The 7,674-nt window shown below is 47.5% G+C and overlaps 1 pseudogene; it reads left to right on the top strand.

Annotated features, from left to right (window-relative positions):
• Nucleotides 1–1,462: 1,462 nt before the first annotated feature.
• Nucleotides 1,463–3,107, top strand: LOC138417261 (melanocortin receptor 3-like; annotated as a pseudogene).
• The last annotated feature ends 4,567 nt before the right edge of the window (nt 3,108–7,674 follow it).

Raw genomic sequence — 7,674 nt, 5'->3', positions numbered from 1 at the left:
CACTTAGGAAAAGAAAAAACCTGCAGGCTCACTTCTCAAATTATGTCTCCTGGCTCCACACTCCGGCCAGAGAAAACGAAAGTCCTTCAGAAGCACCAAGCTTTCTTTTCCATAGCTCTCAACCTTGGCTATGTCCTCCCTCACCCGTTAAAAAGTGAAAACACACCTACCCACCTCCCGTCCCTGGGTGATTCTGATTCAGGAGGTCAGATGCAATCCCCGTGACCACATCCTACAGATGACTCCTATGTCCAGGGTGCAGAAACACTGCTTTTAGCCTGTAGGCTGTAAGCATGCTATTCGCTCTGCCAGGAATCCTCTGCTACCTCCTTCAACCCCAGCGCCTGCCTCACCACTGGGCATCCCCTCTGTTCTTTGAAGTCATAGCTGAGAGGCTTCTTCCTCCAGGAACGTCCCTTGACCTCTCAGGTGAGGGGGTCCCCTCTGAACTCCCCCAGCCCCTGGCATTCCCTGATTCAAGTATGTATCCCCCTATAACAAAAACGCTGGATTTCTCGTCTTCCACCCCAGACTCTGAGTTTGGAAGAAACAAGGATGTTCCTTCACGGGGCAGAAACTTGACACATGGTAGGCATTTAGTAAATGTTTGCTATCAAAAAAAAAGAATGAGCAAATAAATGGATGGAAGGATGGCTGTGGCCATTTCCTAGACAGAAACTGCTCAGCCCAATCAATGGAGAGATGAGCAGTCTGGCCTGTAGAGGGCACCAGGCTGCGTTTGAATCTCCAAGTCCAAGCCCTGGGAGTCGGCACTGTCAGTCAGAGAGGCGCCCAATGCTCACTGGTCATTTCGCTCCACTGAAGATTAAGTAGGAGGTGTTTGCCTCCAGCCAATGTATATAAACTGAGTGTCCACCCCTCACTCCTAACAACAGGTACCACGTCCCGTGACTTACCATGAAAACTGCCTTACCATGAAAACTGCCGTAACTGTACCAGCCATTGGCTGAGTTTCTGTTCCCAGATGGGGATGTGAGAGGGGAAAAGAGGGAGAGATGGAAGGAAGGTAAGAAGGGAGAGAGAGAGAGAGAGAGAGAGAGAGGGAGAGGGGGAGAGGGAGAGGGGGAGAGGGGGAGGGAGAGGGGGAGAGGGAGAGGGGCAGGGGGAGAGGGAGAGGGGGAGAGGGAGAGGGGGAGAGGGAGAGGGAGAGGGAGAGGGAGAGAGAGAGGGAGAGAGAGAAAAGAGTTTCTATTAAAACTGCTCATCCAGGAGAAGCAGAGGAAAGTACTCTGTACGTCTCCAAGCTGACTTTTTCCTCCCTCTCCCTATTGTTCTGTTTCTCTCTCTCCCTGTCTCCATCCTTTTATTCTGGGGAAGAACAAAATCTAAGAGTGCATGGAAAAGCACCTAAAAGAAGGATACGGAAGGAATTTTTTTCTTTCCTAGAATCAGCAGCAACTGCAGCCTTGGGACCCTGCTGGAGCCCCTCCACTGATCAGCCAGCCGACTGTGAGCAATGAATGCTTCATGATATCTGCACTCTGCTCAACCATCGCTGCCTACCAGCTCAGAGCATCTTGCAGCCCCTAACTTCAGCAATCAGAGCAGCAGCAGCTTCTGCGAGCAGGTCTTCATCAAGCCTGAGGTATTCCTGGCCCTGGGCATCATCAGCCTTCTGGAAAACATCCTGGTCATCCTGGCAACCTGCACTCCCTCATGTACATCTTCCTCTGCAGCCTGGCCATGCCTGACATGCTGGTGAGCGTGTCCAATGCCCTGGAGACTCTCATGATCCCCATGGTCAACAGCGACTACCGGCCCTTCGAGGACCAGCTCATCCAGCACATGGACAATGTCTTTGACCCCATGATCTGCCTCTCCCTGGTGGCCCCATCTGCAACCTCCTGGCCATTGCGGTCGACAGGTACATCACCATCTTCTACACACTTGCTACCACAGCATCATGACCGTGTGGAAGGTGCTGGCCCTGATTGCAGCCATCTGGCTGGGCTGCATGGTCTGCAGTGTGGAGCTCATTGTCTACTCTGAGAGCAAGATGGTCATCGTGTGCCTGATGAGCATGTTCCTTGCCATGCTGCTGCTCATGGGCACCCTCTATGTGCACCTGCTCCTCTTCACCCTACTTCACATTGAGCACATCGCTGCACAGCTGCCCCCTGAGGGGGTGGCCCATTGACCGGCAGCACTCGTGTATGAAGGGGGCAGTCACCATCACCAGCCTGCTGGGGTTCCCCATCTTCTGCTGGGCCCCCTTCTTCCTCCAGCTCGTCCTCATCGTAACCTGCCCCACCAACCCCACTGCGTCTGCTACACCGCCCACTCCAACACCCACCTGGTCCTCATCATGTGCGCCACCATCATCAACCTGCTGATCTATGCTTTCCTGGAGCCTGGAGCTGGGCAACACCTTCAAGGAGATCCTCTGCAGCTGCAACAGCATGAATGTGGGTAAGACGTGGGGCCATGGGAAGGGTACTCAGTCTGGTCACCTTCGACCCTCCAGCCAGCCCAGGTGTTTAGCAGGAAGGGAGAAAACTACTTAAAAGACATAAAAAATGTGTTATTAGCCATGATCTATGTGTCTCGTTTTTAAGCTTGCAGAGAGCATTTTGAAAGGGGAAAATGGATATAACAGGCTCTCTGAAAGGATGCCCATGTGCTGTGCAATAGTGTTAAGTCGCTTCAGTCATGTCCGACTCTTGTGACCCTGTGGACTATAGCCCACCTGGCTTTGCTGTCCATGGGATTTTCCAGGCAAGAATACAGGAATGGGTTGCCATTTCCTCCTCCAGGGGATCTTCCTGATCCAGGGATCAAACCCGAGTCTCCTGCATTGCAGGCGAGTTCTTTACCAGCTTACCCATGGGTAAGTCACAAACTGATTTCTTGAACAGTCACTGGTTGGTGGGGGGAGGACCTGTGGGGGCCGCTCTGGTGCTGTCTGCATTCATTTTCACGCACGCAGGGTCTGTGATGCTTCCCACTCACTCCCTCATGTTTCAGGTCAGACAGACCGAAGGATCTGCAGTAACAGTAAGGGTGGCTGGAATCTCCTTCAAGCAAACCTGTTACAGCTGCCAACACCTGGCTGCCGCTGTGCAAATGGCTTTGCCTTCATCTCGTAAGAGACTGAGTTTCTCATCTATTACTCTACTTCAGTTCAGTCAGTTCAGTTCAGTTGCTCAGTCGTGTCTGACTCTTTGCAACCTCATGAATTGCAGCATGCCAGGCCTCCCTGTCCATCACCAACTCCCGGAGTTCACTCAGACTCACGTCCATCGAGTTGGTGATGCCATCCAGCCATCTCATCCTCTGTCGTTCCCTTCTCCTCCTGCCCGAAATCCCTCCCAGCATCACAGTCTTTTCCAATGAGTCAACTCTTCGCATGAGGTGGCCAAAGTACTGGAGTTTCAGCTTTAGCATCATTCCTTCCAAAGAAATCCCAGGGCTGATCTCCTTCAGAATGGACTGGTTGGATCTCCTTGCAGTCCAAGGGACTCTCAAGAGTCTTCTCCAACACCACAGTTCAAAAGCATCCATTCTTTGGCACTCAGCCTTCTTCACAGTCCAACTCTCACATCCATACATGACCATAGGAAAAACCACAGCCTTGACTAAACAGACCTTTGTTGGCAAAATAATGTCTCTGCTTTTGAAGATGCTATGTAGGTTGGTCATAACTTTTCTTCCAAGGAGTAAGCCTCTTTCAATTTCATGGCTGCAGTCACCATCTGCAATGATTTTGGAGCCCCCCAAAATAAAGTCTGACACTGTTTCCACTGTTTTCCCATCTATTTCCCATGAAGTGATGGGACCGGATGCCATGATCTTCGTTTTCTGAATGTTGAGCTTTAGGCCAGCTTTTTCACTCTCCTCTTTCACTTTCATCAAGAGGCTTTTTAGCTCCTCTTCACTTTCTGCCATAAGGGTGGTGTCATCTGCATATCTGAGGTTATTGATATTTCTCCTGGCAATCTTGATTCCAGGTTGTGCTTCTTCCAGCCCGGCGTTTCTCATGATGTACTCTGCATAGAAGTTAAATAAGCAGGGTGACAATATGCAGCCTTGACATACTCCTTTCCCTATTTGGAACCAGTCTGTTGTTCCATGTCCAGTTCTAACTATTGCTTCCTGACCTGCATACAGATTTCTCAAGAGGCAGGTCAGGTGGTCTGGTATTCCCATCTCTTTCAGAATTTTCCACAGTTTCTTGTGATCCACACAGTCAAAGGCTTTGGCATAGTCAATAAAGCAGAAATAGATGTTTTCCTGGAAATCTCTTGCTTTTTCCATGATCCAGTGGATGTTGGCAATTTGATCTCTGGCTCCTCTGCTTTTTCTAAAACCAGCTTGAACATCTGGAAGTTCATGGTTCAAATATTGCTGAAGCCTGGCTTGGAGGATTTTGAGCATCACTTTGCTAGCATGTGAGATGAATGTAATTGTGCGGTAGTTTGAGCATTCTTTGGCATTGCCTTTCTTTGGGATTGGAATGAAAACTGACCTTTTCGAGTCCTGTGGCCACTGCTGAGTTTTCCAAATTTGCTGGCATATAGAGTGCAGCACTTTGACAGCATCATCTTTCAGGATTTGAAATAGCTCAACTGGAATTCCATCACCTCCACTAGCTTTGTTCGTAGTGATGCTTCCTAAGGCCCACTTGACTTCACATTCCAGGATGTCTGGCTCTAGGTGAGTGATTACACCATTATGATTACTCTATTTACAGTAAAACAACTTCCTAAAAACAGCAACCTCTTTGTGGGAGAAGTAATACTATGCTGTTTGCCCCTTTTCTTGACTCCATCCCCCCCCCCCCCCACCAAACTAGCATGGGAATGGAACCCACTTCTATTTTTGTGTTATTGATATTGTTTTTGTTTTTTGTTGGGTTTGTAAGCATCCAACACAGGGCAGCTTGCAAGACTAATGAAAGAGAAGTAAAGTGCTTTGGAGAATCAGAACATACCCGTGTACAAAGCATTTTGATACCTTGCTATTTTAAGGCATACATTTCCTTATTTCAAAAAGGTGATTTTTCCTATGATTCCTTTTCTGTCTTTAAACAAGAGACAGAATTGTGGGTGGGAGGACATGTGTTTCAAGAAACTTCTGGACTGTAGTTTCAGGGAGTTAGACTCTGAGCTGCCTGTGGTTTTCTTGGAAGCTCTTTTGTTTATAAGAACTGAGTCTCTAGCACAGGTTTTCTATTTGCTGTGATCTATGAAGGAGAAGGCAATGGCAACCCACTGGAAAATCCCATGGATGGAGGAGCCTGGTAGGCTGCAGTCCGTGGGGTCGCTAAGAGTCGGGCACGACTGAGCGACTTCTTTTTCACTTTTCACTTTCATACATTGGAGAAGACAATGGCAACCCACTCCAGTGTTCTTGCCTGGAGAATCCCAGGGACAGAGGAGCTTGGTGGGCTGCCGTCTATGGGGTCGCACAGAGTCAGACACGACTGAAGTGACTTAGCAGCAGCAACAGCAGCAGCATGAAGGAGGATGGTTTCTATTCACAGTTCCTTTTGTTTGACATGGTGTTGAAGTTGAGTGACCCTGTTATCAAGGTCTATACTGTATCAAGTAAAGTGACTCACTCCTGTGAACTCAGGGCAAGCTTTGCTGATGAACGCTGTCCAAAGCTGTGTGCTACATACATCCATCAGACCCCCTTCCACCCCAGGGGACTTTGGACTGTACTTTCTGGATGTCCCCACTTTCCCTCTCCCATGAATTCTTACATTATGCTGTGTCTTCGGTATACAACTGTGTATTTTTCTTGTGCTGTAATGTTTTGGGGTTTTTGTATTTTATCTGTGCTAATGTGAACAATATGATTTGTTTCTCAATTTGGTTGTGATGTTTGGAAATAATTAAAGGCTTTCGTAGCTGATAAACGTGTGTCACATTGAACCATACCACCTGGAAGCATCTTACTGGCTTCTGTTTGTGGCCATCATTCGTGACATTGCAATTCCATGACTATTCTGTCAATGGTGTAAACATCCCCATTGACCACACTGCTGGTCTTTTCTAGGGTAATGCTTTTTAGCCAAAGTACAAAACTCTCCCATTTAGTTTCCAAACATACCAGGCTGAAATTCCCGGGCCAATGTCACTCTGCATTATTGTAATTGAGGCACCAAATAACAGGTCTTTGCTACTCGGCAAATTAACATGGAAAATGGGGAATTGAATTCTTTGAAAATGGTATTGATGGCCATAGGGATTATGATGCCTTTTTCCTATGTAAACAAGATAAAATAGCATACTTTGCACTCTTTTATGTTAGTTTTCACATTCAAGTCTCCAAATAGGTGAGTCATCCCACAGATGAAGAAACTTCATTCCAGAGGGGTTATGTGACTGCCCCAAAATGGCCAGCTAAGTCAGGGTCACTGTATATTTTGTGCCCTGGTGCTGCTGTCTTTTTGCACCAACATGATGCTACCAACAGGTTCCCATATCAAAACGGACCCAGCTGCCCTTTCTATGTACATTTTAGCTGAGAGCAGTGCTTCTGAACAGAAATGCCTGCTGGAATCACTCTGGATCTTGTTCAAGTGCTAAAGCTAATTCAATGGGTTGGGAGTGGAGTCTAAGATTCTGAATTTCTTTTTTTATCCTTTATTTTTAATTGGAGTATAACTGCTATACACTGTTGTGTTAGTTTCTGCTGTACAACAACGTGAATCTGCTGTAAGTATATTTATATCCTCCCTCTTGAGCCTCCCTCCCATCCCCTCCCATCCCACCCCTCCAGGTCATCATAGGGCACCAAACTGAGTTCCTTGTGCTATGCAGCAGCTTCCCACAAGGTAGTGTACATATGGTAGTGTATATATGTCAATGTTATTCTCTCAGATTCTGAATTTCTGACTCTGACAAGCTCCCATAGGATACGGCTACTGGTCTGGGGACCTCCTTTTAAATAGCAGAGACACAGAGCACTTATACATGAGCACAGTGCATAGTCAAAAATACACATCTGCATGGAGCTGACCCCATGCCGGGAATTGGGCTAAGTTCCTTGCAGGCACTCACTTCTTTGATCGCTGCATAACCTCTTGAGGCAAACACTAGGCTCATCCTTATTTTGCAGAGAAGGCATCTAAAACTCAGGAGTCTACAGAAACTCAGCTACAAGTGGAGAAGTGGAGATTTAAACTTGAGGTGCCTACCCACATCCCCAAGTCCAACCTGGACACCCTAGCACTTCTCCTGAAAATAGCATCATTGAACTGTGGCCCAGTGGCCCCAGAGGGTCATTGCTGCTGTGGAGGGAGGCTTTAAGGACTATTCCTACAACTAGGAGTCCATATGTTCATGACAGAGCTTCCATCAAGCTGTCATAAAAACCAAGAAAACAAGTCATCACTTTACTTGCTCTGCTCTCCCAAAGTCTGTGGGTAGCCCTGCGAGTGCAACCTTTCCTGGAGTGAATGACCCTGGACATCATGCTGCCACTGTCTCCTCCATGACCACTTTCCCAGACCTTCATGCGGAAACCCACTGTGCATTTTAAGCAGGGGGACAGTCAGGTTCAAAAAATGCTTAATTTTTGGAAATAAAATACATTGTGATTTTCATTCATTTGTTGGGCTCATTTTCACCCTCTTTCGCCAAGGCAGAATCACAGCAGGTGTTGACTTATGGCACCCCTAGAAATCATCACCCGTGGTCCTTATTT

The sequence above is a fragment of the Ovis canadensis genome, chromosome 13 (genome assembly GCF_042477335.2).
Source record: "Ovis canadensis isolate MfBH-ARS-UI-01 breed Bighorn chromosome 13, ARS-UI_OviCan_v2, whole genome shotgun sequence".
NCBI lineage: Eukaryota > Metazoa > Chordata > Mammalia > Artiodactyla > Bovidae > Ovis > Ovis canadensis.
The sequence above is the reverse complement of the archived record's forward strand: the minus strand, read 5'-3'. Positions and strand labels throughout refer to the sequence as shown.